This window comes from Pecten maximus, chromosome 11 (assembly GCF_902652985.1).
Source record: "Pecten maximus chromosome 11, xPecMax1.1, whole genome shotgun sequence".
Classification (NCBI taxonomy): Eukaryota; Metazoa; Mollusca; class Bivalvia; order Pectinida; family Pectinidae; genus Pecten; species Pecten maximus.
The window spans coordinates 28,493,702-28,507,420 of NC_047025.1; positions in this window are offsets into that span (position 1 = coordinate 28,493,702).

Consider the following 13,719-nt stretch of genomic DNA (forward strand, 5'->3'; position numbering starts at 1 on the left):
ATGTGTATTTATAAAAATTGGGGAAAGTGTTTTACAGTTTTCAAGTGTTTATAATTAGACTATCAATTATCTTTACTTTTACTTTGAAGTACGGTAAAGATGGTAACCGACCACCACTGTGTTTTATAAATTTTGTAATTGATTTGATATTTTAATGTTAATATTTTAACAATAATTATCGAATTAAATCTTGGACAATATTATTTATAATCATTATTTTATTTTAAAAGTTATCCTTGTTCGTGAATAATCAAGAATTCTCAAAATGCTGTTACACAACATTGTTGATATGAAAATACATGTATCGAATTAACAATACATAAAATAGCCATTTGCCTATGATTCAAAGTAGAATCAGTAATCAGTAAACAATTTGTGTACGGTAGCTTGCTGTTGTTATCTGTTTATTGTTTATAGTGAAATCGAAATAAGTAGCAGCATGCAGATACAATGAGAAAACAGATATACTTAATTTAAATTGTATTACACACCTAGAGTCATAAGAACTCTCACCAGAATCATATAAGCGTGATTTTCGTGCGTATTTACCGAAAGACAACCTATTCTTAAATAGAATCCCTAAATATTATATTTATTCAGTAGAGTTCAAATAAAAATGTTAAGTAGGATGTCTTTGCCACTGACAAAGTTCGATAGAAAAACTAGTATACACTAACACGGAAAGACTACCTTTTCAATGAAGGCTACCTTCAATGAATTCCAAAAACAGAACATGACAAATTATTTATGGTAAGTATTTTAAGATCTCTTTCCTAAAAAGCTATCCACTAATACTACCAATCTAGCCAGTGTAGCAGCCTAGACTGGCCTGATAAATCACACACCGGGGTACAACGAGTTAAGAGCATTTGGTAGTTTTGTTTGAGCGTTTCTATATTATGTTTCCTGACCATGCAAGTAGGTACTGGTGTTATGGCAATGATGATACAGACGGGCGCAAATATTTTACCAAGTATAGCGATAAATCGGCAATGCTTGACCGTCATAATATTATTTTGTCATGTTAGCAATAAATCACACTGAGAACAAACAGAAGTTTCGTGTAAATTGCAAAAGAATTTCTTTAAGTATGCTGAGCAGCAACCCAATATACCTTCAAAATAATACTCTAGAATGTATCTACCTACAAAGATAATATATTTTCTAACTGTTGGAATTGGCAACATAGATGCATTATGAAATTTTAGTCATTATATTTTATGTTTATGGGGGGGGGGGGGGGGGGGGGGGGGGCGGGGGGATCCGTGAATAAGATCTGCCGATTTTTGCCATTGAATGACAGCTCCGCTCTTTATGGTAAGCTGACAACTTGTACATGTTTTGCTATGACGCTGTCAATTCTGTGTCACATGGCGCCAGTAGAATATCATATTGATATTGGCATAATGTCGTATGACGTCAAAAGATGTGGTGTTTCACACAGTCAACTTACCACAATATTAAATTTATCGAAATAAACATAGATAAATCAATTTCTGAAAATAAATAACAAGTTTCCTCACTTATCACACATATTTCTTTAAAAGAATCAGTAATAAGAATTACTCTCCAAAATATAAGACTTCGTCTAGGTCTATCATTTATATAGATATAAATGTGTATGTTATGTATAACAGTCAAAATACACGTTCAGAATCTGCCTAATGGTCAACTAGAAACGGCATAATGAGGTAATGACGTAATAGGAATAATAGCATCATGAAATAAAAACAAGTGGCAAATTTGCATTTCGAGAATTCCATTAAATAGATCATACAATGGAAAGGATTTATATAATAATCTAAAACGAGTCGGAAGATTATATTGCTACTCTACTGACAAATCTTCGATAAGAAATAAAGCTATCTGGCTATACATATACATCTAGAAGAATGCATCGTTTCCGTTGAGTTGTTTTAGAAAATAAAGAAGGATTAAAAACAAATGTTTAAAATACTTATTCGTACATTTTGACACATGTTGTCAAAATCCTTATCGATTGTATTAATAACAACATGTCTATAAATTACGTCGAAGACTTGTAAGTTGTTGATAGATGACTATTCTATTTAGTTCGCCATAACAAAAGTAACGTTCGATACGTCTCTAAATTGTTGATAGATGACTACTTTATTTACTTCGACCTCACAGTAGTATCGCTCGATACCTCTCTAAATTGTTTATATTCTGTTTCGTTCAACATTTACAGTAGCATCCTTCGATACCTCTCTAATTTTTTAATGGATGACTATTCTATTTGTTTCGACCTCACAGTAGTATCGTTCGATAGCTCTCGAAATTGTTGATAGATGACTGTTCTATTTATTTCGACTTCGCAATAGTATCGTTCAGTACCTTTCTAAACCTGTTGATAGATGACTACAAAATTAAAGGAAAACAACTTACGACACAGATAGAGCGCATAAATTCTTTTGGGATACTCGCAAAATATCGCTGATTGATTTCCCTTATCAAAACATGCCATTTATATTATCTTTTAGATGCAACAATACTTGATTACTTACGAATGACAGGATCTGTGTGAGAATTGTTTTTTTCATTTTTTTTAACGATTCCCGTCTGGATTTTCGACCGTTTGCCCCTTGCATCACAGATGAATCCTAGAAGGAGAACGAAATTACGGAATTGTGCAGTTTTATCTATACAGTATACTGTATCTATTTCTAATTAGTATCTGAGGGTGCTATTTACTGGTATGAACAATCCTTTTCTATTTTTTATGCTATAATCAAACATATAGTTACATCTCGACAAAGGTGGAAAATCGCCTAGTAAACAATTGCATAGTCCACAAAAACAATTTTCATAGTCCACAATGTCACTATTACTTCTCTGTTTAAAACTTATCGATCAAGTAAACACATTCAGCGAACATCTATTTACTCCGATAAATTGAATTACTAATATAGTATTGTTGTGTTACAATTGGGTAGATAAGGATACACAGTGCAATCATATACAATACCAATTAATGATAGGTAGAGAATATATGTTTATCACTTATGGAGTTATACAATAAACGCTCCATCGAAAATATAAATTATATAAAGGTATAAAGAGCTATATGTATCGTATCTCATAAACAATGTTGGTGAATATGTCTGTCATATTTTGCCTTTTGTAGCTAGAATTACTGACCATAATTTTGAAAATTGACCTGGTACGTTAAAAAAAATCATCATGGAACGAAAGCAAGTTTAAATCATAGGAATATCTGGAACTCCTACACACCCCGTAATTGTTATATCAATAAAATTCGTCCCAGTGCATGCTTTTAACGTATGTGTAGGCCTATATTATACAGAAGAAGAAAACTATATCAACATAAGAATAAATCTGTAATAGTTACATCCGTACCATTACAAATAATACATTACTATAACAATATACATACATTATGTACAATTTAGTCGGTTGACTTTGTACAATTTAGTCAGTTGACTTTGTACAATTTAATCAGTTGACTTTGTACAATTAAGTCAGTTGACTATGTACAATTTAGTCAGTTGACTTTGTACAATTTAGTCAGTTACTGAGAATGCATCAGCTTATCAGTTTTATCATTTGCTATTCTTATAGTAGTCAACTTTTGGCAACAGTTAGGACCATAAGTGGATAGGTGCATATGAGGACACCAAAGGATAAACTTCAGGAATCAGAATACCCAGTGAGTGCTCAAAATGTCGTCAGCGAGATAGGAAAATTAATGTCATGTCGACCATATAATTATGTGATGCCATCAGAATAGTTAATCACCAATATTGATGAAAAGATTTCTATATAATCTACGAAAGAAAAGAAATGGAAATAATGCTGAAAATATTATTTTTCATTTTTATTTTTATTTTGTAAAAAAAAACATAAACAATCAACAAAAATAAACAAAGGAAAAAACAACCCGCTGATAAAAAAATATCCTGATAATCCAACAAAATTATCTGAACAATAAAAGTAGGTAATTGAAAAATACTTATATTTCATACTGCTTTACTAAGATTTTTAAGATAGCAAAAGAATTTTACATTCAGTTTCATTATTGTCCTACAGTGTGATAATGATAATGTTATATATCCTTATCAAATTGATATATTTGTTGTATCCAGTATTAGTAAACTGCGTTAATAGCAATACAAAATGTACATCCCTGTCAAGAAAATAATATAAATAATTTAAGCAATAGAAAGGGTAAATGCTGAATGATAGATAACACTGAAAAACTGTTATCATCGTGTTATTATCGTTGTATTCAGTGAATGCGATGTCATGTTAAGCGTATGTGCTTAATAATACTGTATATTATATACGAATTTCGTCAAATGATAATGTAGAGATGTCACAGACTTAAAAATGATGTTTTAGAGGTACAATAAAATACCAATGGGAACGAATTTAAATACCTAGATTTAATACCCATTAACGGTTATTTCTTCTTATAAAAAGTGACATGGATTTAAGATATAGTGATCCACGAGACTATGACGTAAAATTTTTAAAATATATGTTTACTGATTTAAAACGTTGTTTACCTCGGTAGATATTTGTAAAGAATGCAACACAGAGAAAACTGAATGGAGTCACGTGGGTATTCCACATAGAGTTCTACTTACGAGCAGTAACATATTCATTCTTAGGGTCCTACCGAACTATAATGTTATTATTTTGCTCTGATTTGCAAAACATGGTTGCGGACTCTTTCAATTTTCGTAATTAAGGGAAAGTCTTATGATAGTTATGAAGTCTTATGAAGTTTTATGATATATTTTCTAAAAAATATTACGTCTGATAATGTATCCCACATTGATTATAATCGTTTTAATAAACTTCTTTTCATCTAAAGCCTCTCTAAGTTTTCGTATCATATAAATTTTGACAATATTACAAAAGCACGTTGAATGATAGAAAATATACCCTTAAGATGATATAATGTGAGAATCAATACCGTAGATTGTTTTTCAAAATTGCAATCGAATTTGGGAAATTACCCAATGATAATAGGGAATCTCTTATGCGGTGTTCCACTCTCTATATGTAAATGAGCCGCCATAAACGCATGCGCAGTCTGGCTGAAAACTGGGGAGATGGCTATCTAAGCCCGCGAAGGTATAGAAAACGAGTGATCAAGATCAGTATATCATCTACGGCTTACAGAGTCGACGAGACAAAAATAAGAGAGAAGTTAAACGTGAAAATCCACCATGAATTGCCAATGAAACTTCTCGACACTTGATAAACAAACCCATGCTTTATTGTTTACCATACGGGGATATAACTAGGCACGCGCAGGGTTTGTTTACAAATTGACTAGTTTTATTTATAGATGTTTAGCACATATTTTACTTATGAATTATTGACGTATCTAAGTAGATTTGAAGGGAATTAAATACAAATAAACCCATAAGGGATTATGAAGTTTAAATTGATCAAGTTTTATATTAATAAAAAAAAACATAGAGTGACTTGGAATATTCAATTAAGAAGTAACATTGGTCAGTCATTGTGTGATGTATGTACACGCATATTTACAATATGTAGATGGGATTTGTATTACCTTTATTTAGTGCAAAATGTATAAATTACCATCGTTGTTTGATGAGATAATAATTATGGATTTGTATTATTATCTTATAGTTCATTTCTTTTATTTATATTAGGTCTATTGTATCTTACCCTTTATTTGTTTTTTAAAAATGTCCCTTTCGCGTCTTCTGTACAATAATTCGGGAAAATTATGTAAGATATATATTTTGAATTATCGTTATTTGTTTGATGTTTTTTGATAGTAAGCTCGTGAAAATATAATAGTGTCTTTGGGTGAGATATGCAATATGTATTTGGTGAAGAGGGATTTTTATACATAACTATACTTGGCAGAATGTTTTCTTTTATTGTTGCTATTTTGTGGTATACGTATCATATGCTATCGTAAGTAAGTGAGAAATGATATTTAGCTTTTTCGCTAATTGGTGTGATATGTAGTTGAATTATCGTTGTATTTATCGTTTGATGGTGACAAGTTTACTTTGCATTATCGTTATTTAAATATAAATGTATTTTGATTTATTGGTGAGAAATTATTTTTAATTATTGTTTAGTGAGAGAAGCATTATGTGCTTTCGTTATAGTTGAGAAATTAATTTCGTACGATGAGTATTTGTTGAGAACTGGATTTTATTTTAACGTTATTTGATGATGATAATAGCACCTTATGGCTCTGTTTTAACAGATACAGTATACACGATGTATCATGAAATAAATCATAAAACGTAATGGGTCATAAGGTATATTCCGTGGGTGTTTGTTTTGGGTCATAAGATGTACTTTGTAGGTGTTTTTTTGTAGCCATAAAGTGTTCTTCATGGGTGTTTGTTTGGCGCCATCAGGTGTAATTCTTAGGTGATTGTTTGGCGCCATCAGGTGTAATTCTTTGGTGATTGTTTGGCGCCATCAGGTGTAATTCTTAGGTGATTGTTTGGCGCCATAAGGTGTAATTCTTAGGTGATTGTTTGGCGCCATAAGGTGTAATTCTTTGGTGATTGTTTGGCGCCATAAGGTGTAATTCTTTGGTGATTGTTTGGCGCCATAAGGTGTAATTCTTAGGCGAGTGTTTGGTCCATAAGGTGTAATTCTTAGGTGATTGTTTGGCGCCATAAGGTGTAATTCTTTGGTGTTTCTTTGAAGCAATAAGCTGAACTCGATGAGTGGGTGTATGGGCCAAAATGTGAACTTCGTGGGTGTTTGTTTTGGGCTAAAAGGTGTACTTCGTGGGTATTTGTTGGGTATTTATTGGGGGCCATAAGGTGTAATTCGTGGATGTTTGTTTGGAGCTAAAAAGTGTACTTCGTGGGTGTTTGTTGGGTATTTATTGGGGGCCATAAGGTGTAATTCGTGGATGTTTGTTTGGAGCTAAAAAGTATACTTCGTGGGTGTTTGTTCGGGGCCATAAGGTGTACTTCGTGGGTTTTTTCGGGTCATAAGGTGAACTTCTTAGGTGTTTGTTTGGAGATATAATCAGAACTTCGAGGGTGTTTGTTTTCGGCCATAAGGTGTACTTCGAGGGTGTTTGTTTGGAGCTAAAAGGTGTACTTCGTGGGTGTTTGTTCGGGGCCATAAGGTGTACTTCGTGGGTTTTTTCGGGTCATAAGGTGAACTTCTTAGGTGTTTGTTTGGAGATATAATCAGAACTTCGAGGGTGTTTGTTTTCGGCCATAAGGTGTACTTCGTAGGTGTTTGTTTGGGGACATAATGTGTACTTCGTAGTGTTTGTTGTGGTGTTATGTTTCAATACTCTTATCAACAATGTAGAATACCTCTTTCCTTATACGTCTTTGATTATATTTCTTCGGTTTTTTTTGTTTTTGTTTTATTCAAATATTCCGTCAATATAACACGCAATGAATTAGCTATCTAAAGAAATATTCGTAGGAAACGTGTGTCTGACGAACATTTTAATGAAAATTAATTTGCTTAAAGACCCCGTCAATATTTATTTATTATGCTACAATTGGTGTTTTTTTGTGGAGTATATATTAAAAAGAGAAAAAATGTTACTATTGGATAAATCCATCATTTAAAAATCCAAAAGTATACTACCAAAAAAGACAAGGATACATTTTAAATATTTGTTACGAATAATCGCAATTATCAAATATCATTTCGCTTTAGATGATCAAAAGCTGCTTTCTTAATCTCTTCTCATTCTAGTAAAACGATAACAGAGGAACATATTTTTAGCATTAATGATTCGCCTCCTAGTTAGACATCTTCATAGAACCATCAAAAACAGCCTAATAGATAGTAAATAGTTCTGAGCTTCTGAGCAAGCCTTATTATAGGAATGGTGACCGGTTCGAGAGAGTTTCAAATACCAACCGAAACAAAAGTCATTAATAAGAGAAATACAATCAACGGTAAAGGCACGTGCTCCTTAATATGTGTAGCTGACGCCATGATGTTGTCTTCCGTGTTATATCGGTGCCTCGTTAGAAACTCGTGTCGTTAACTCTATTTTATAAGCCCTTACTAGGTGGATGGTAGCCCGAGTTTCATCTGGCCCTGACATCATATCTGGTGTAGGGCCAGTGTGGACCACTATATGAAAACGTGGAATTCCTCGACACCGTTTGGTGTCGCTAAGATTTTCGTGCAAATACAATAAAAATCGGGTGTGACATAACACCTACCTTACATATATGGATAAATGAGATATTTATTTACCCCAGAACTCCCATTTAGTCCGTCCGTATAGTCCCTCGCTTTACGCTAGTCAAAACTCCATACTTGACTCGACGCCATATTGCTAACTATGTACGTAGGTCGCGGCGGCCTAATTCGCTATGGAGCGAAAGGAAGATAATACAACATTTATTTCTATATTTTACCGCTTATAAATCATAGAAAATGAATTTTTGAATTAAATATAACAAGTTTTTGGGGGAAACTAAGCTTAGTTTTCTTGATTTAAACTATGTAACAAGAGGAAAAACAATAAATGACATGTGGTCTTTTCGGCCCATTGCGTTCCGATTCGGGTGGTTAGTTGTACTGTCACTTACAAAATGGCGGGTCAACAGTGTGAAATTTTGATTAGCGTAAAGCGAGGTCTATACTGACGGAATAAAACATACAGATGGAACTAAATGGGTGTTTTGGGGTAAATAAATATCTCCCTTATCCATATATGTAAGGTAGGTGTTATGTCACACCCGATTTTATTGTATTTGCACCAAAATCTTAGACACCAAACGGTGTCGGAGAATTCCAAGTTTTCATATAGTGCTGCGCTCTGGCCCTACACCAGACATGGTGTCAGGTCCAGAGGAAACTCGGGCTAGATGGATGGTATCTTAGAATGTTAAATCATTTTAATTTGATTATTTTTGTTCTACTGTATCGAATTACGCACTTGGTTTGAAAGGTGATAATATCGGATAAGTCTCTTTTACAACCATACAGTTCTATAAGAAAAGACGATGTTTACACTAAGAAAGTGACTACAATCATACATATATAAAACGTCACAATTAAATCATTTGCATAACAGCTAAATGCAGTAAGTACATGTACTCCTATATTTCGGGTACTACGCCATCTCTCGACAACACTATCAGATCGTAGTGTCTTGAGGCTCGGGTACTACGCCATCCCTCGACAACACTATCAGACCGTAGTGTCCTGAGGCTCGGGTACTACGCCCTCCCTCGACAACATTATCAGACCGTAGTGTCCTGAGGCTCGGGTACTATGCCATCCCTCGACAACACTATCAGATCGTAGTGCCCTGAGGCTCGGGTACTCTGTCATCCCTCGACAACACTATCAGACCATAGTGTCCTGAGGCTCGGGTACTATGCCATCTCTCGACAACACTATCATATCGTAGTGTCCTGAGGATCGGGTACTACGCCATCCCTCGACAACACTATCAGATCGTAGTGTCCTGAGGCTCGGGTACTATGCCATCCCTCGACAACACTATCAGACCATAGTGTCCTGAGGCTCGGGTACTACGCCATCCCTCGACAACACTATCAGATCGTAGTGTCCTGAGGCTCGGGTACTGTACCATCCCTCGTCAACACTATCAGATCGTAGTGTCCTGAGGCTCGGGTACTATGCCATCCCTCGACAACACTATCAGACCATAGTGTCCTGAGGCTCGGGTACTATGCCACCCCTCGACAACACTATCAGATCGTAGTGTCCTGAGGCTCGGGTACTACGCCATCCCTCGACAACACTATCAGACCATAATGCCTCCAGAATGTATCAGTAGTGGTTTTAGGAATCAATGGGTACTTTAGTAGTAGTGCGTCTAAGCAATTGGCTGTATTTTATTTTCGCGGTTCCTTCTTAACCGTTGAAGCCGCGAGTGTTTACTCACGATGAATATTTTGTTTTACGGTATGCTGTACATTGTAGGCAAAATATTAATATTTGCACCGTATAAAACACATGTATAGTACTAAGACTTATCTGTCCTTGCTTTTGGCACACTTTTAAAAGTTTTATTTATTTATTTATTTATTTATTTATTCATTTATCTATTTATCTATCCATTGATTGTATTTATCTATTTATAAGTTTGAACAAATAACTAGGCTCCAGTTGTTGGATATCAACCCAAACAAGGCAGATTGTTGTCTGATTATGCAGTCAGAAGTATAAAAAAATACTTTTTCTCTACGTTGAGCGAAGACATGATGAAATATAGTAAATGGCGGGGACAGAGAGCGAAATTAGCCCTAACAGCAGTGAGGAGCTATAGGCCGATGATAAATGCAACTTGTTATGTCGACGGCAGTTCTACAAAAAAGTAAAATCCATTTTCTCACGGATAAATGATTTGATAAACTCTAAAGCGTTAGTTTCTAGACATGCACAAACATGGTCATAATGCTGCAGTGATAAATGAAGTTTACACCGGGAACATTGCGTTTGGTGAGCCAGTCATATCCAACTATCATCTTCTCCCTTTCCGGACCATAAATCTCCGGCGGTCGGTTCTGCGTATTACACAACGAATGGGTTTTGTCGCTTAAGACACAAATAAAAATCTATTGGACAGAAAATGTGCTAATACCATATTTGCTATATGATATGTTAGGGGTAAAATTTGAATTACGACCGATTTGTGCTGACACAATGTCTCCATTTCAATATAAATCTTTGTTATATGATAAAGGAAAATTTTCATCTGAGAAAAATTACCGAAAAACCTGTGATTAGTGATAATTTCATAGATTTTATAAATGTAGAGATTACTCTGAACGCAGAACGGCACTAACAGAGGACCAGTGAGCATTTGACGGCGTATAATTACAGGGAGGTGATGTATTGAACAGTGGAAGCGAAGCGACGTGTTCGGCCAGCATGTGTTGGCCAAAGAACAATCAACGATTCCGAAACTGTACAGAGGTTACACTGCTAGCGGGAGATTGAAGTGATCATTTAATGGCAAATCACTAAATTTCAAGCATTTCCTTGACACTTCATCGGAACATTAAGCGCTTGATTGAAAATGATTCTCGATTCCTTAGATTAGTTATTATAAGAAAGGCGGCGGTCGTACAGAATATTCGAGTTATCAATTACCATTTTGTGTGCTGTTCTCATGTTTTTCTAGCACAAGTTGTCTAATAAAGTGGTGTGTATAAATATGTTGTCACACCGTTTTTGTCACTTTCCCGCACCAGTGAAGAGTACGAAGGGGTGCTCTAACGTACCGTGCCGCCAGGCATATACAGCTCGCGCTAATCAGAATTAACTCATTCGCGCGACTCTATCCATCACGACTTAAATAAACGTCATTTAGGGCTGGATTCAGATGCTGGAAATGGCCGCGCCAAGGCTCGGCGGGTCTGCTCGGGTGATGTATCAGTACAGATCCACGTCTTTCTTGAACTCAACAATAAGCTAAAGTGAAGGGAAAGTTTGAAATGTTTGTCCGAGATATGATTAAGATGAATGACCACGTGTGTTATACCAGAGTTACCAACGTTACGTCTGATGGCCTTCGGAACTCCTCTGTATCGTATGTATACGTAGCCTTGATCACCGAGAGATGTGTAATACGTCATTGTATCAACAAAATGAGACAAAATGGAAATGGTGAAGCGTGATTAAACTTTTAAAAACCGAACAAATGGGTAATTTTTTAAAGTATCTAATTCAATATTCATGCCAATCAATCTCTAAAAAAAAACGCGAAAAAAATATACCAATAAGCATTATGACAAGCGAATTCCCGTTCTCGAGAATGGATACATATATATAATCTATAGGACGTAAAATAACTTATACACATAAAACAATATGTTTATCTCCAATACATCACATATCAAGGGGTTCTTGAACTTGAACTTGGGTTCAGCAATCTAATATTAATTCAGTATAGTGGACCCCTGCATACCGGAGTTGGTTCCCGGTGTCTTCTGTTTAGGGGACTACCGGCTAGCCCACCGTATTCTGATATAAGGAGGTGATGTAAACTAAGGGTTCATCACAGTCTGGGGTTCATATAGTGTTTGATATCCTACTTCAGAAGACTATCTGCAGGCTACCCAGCCCGCTTTGGATTCCACGCCCATGTCCGTCCCAGGGAGCTGTCCGGCCCTTTTGACGTACCAGATGGATAGGACAAGTCTCTCCAGAGGAGGATACAGAGCGTCGCGGGGGATACAACCATCGCCTGCACGTGCACGCAGCCTATCGCAGCCATAATAGGTGACAAAGTTGTCTTCTGTGCAGCCCTACTGAAGAGGGCATTAAACAGATCAACAATTGCGACCTTTGTCTTTTCCATTCTTTCCTGTCTACTTATTCTTTCTGTATTAGCTGTCTTCATCCGTCCTCATCCAATCAAAACATTTTTGAAATGTCTCTCCATGTCATGGTTTTCCTGAAAAGGAACTTTATTAAAATGATGTGGCTACAAATATTCAGCTACAGTAAAACTGTGTGAGATAGCAAATCCCAGTTACAGCATTAATCTATATAGGATATCACAGTTACGACAAAACTGAGTGATACAGTAAATCCCAACACAGCATTAATCTATATAGTAAATCCCAGTTACAGCATTAATCTATGTAGGGTATAACAGTTACAGCAATACTGTGCGAGATAGTAAATCCCAGTTACAGCATTAATATATATAGTAAATCCCAGTCACAGCATTAATATATATAGTAAATCCCAGTTACAGCATTAATATATATAGTAAATCCCAGTTACAGCATTAATCTATGTAGGGTATAACAGTTACAGCAATACTGTGCGAGATAGTAAATCCCAGTCACAGCATTAACATATATAGTAAATCCCAGTCACAGCATTAATATATATAGTAAATCCCAGTTACAGCATTAATATATATAGTAAATCCCAGTTACAGCATTAAAATATATAGTAAATCCCAGTCACAGCATTAATATATATAGTAAATCCCAGTTACAGCATTAATATATATAGTAAATCCCAGTTACAGCATTAATCTATATAGGGTATAATAGTTACAGCAATACTGTGTGAGGTAGTAAATCCCAGTTACAGCATTAATCTATAAAACAGTTACAGTATTACTGTGTGATACAGTAAATCCCAGTACCAACATTAATCTATATAGTAAATCCCAGTTACAGCATTAATATATGTAGGGTATAACAGTTACAGCAATGGTGTGTGTGATAAAGTAGATCCCAGTTAATCTATATAGAATATATTTCAGTTACAGCTATACTGTGTGATAAGTAAATTCCAGTTACAGTATTTATTTATATAGGGTATCACAGCTACCGCACTGCTGTGTGAGATAGTAAATCCCTATAGATCACAGTTACAACATCAGTCTGTAGTCAATAGTACATAATACAGTATGTTTACAGCAATACCATTCCGGTTATACATGTACGTATACTGTTGACATAGTGAAACCCTGTTACAGCAATGTACATAGATTAACCAAGAACAGACGACGTTAATGTGAAATGAAAAAATACACCAGTATCATTTTATTATACAGTATTTCCAAGGATGTGAACATGTGATGAAAGGATGGCAGTTTCTACTGACCATCGTTAGGCTAATCAAACTTCAATCTTTCCATCAGGAACTGTTTATTTTATTCAACGCGACTGAATAGAAAAGAAATATTGTTTTCGTGTTTCAATTAACATTTCAAAATAACGTTACCGTGGTGTT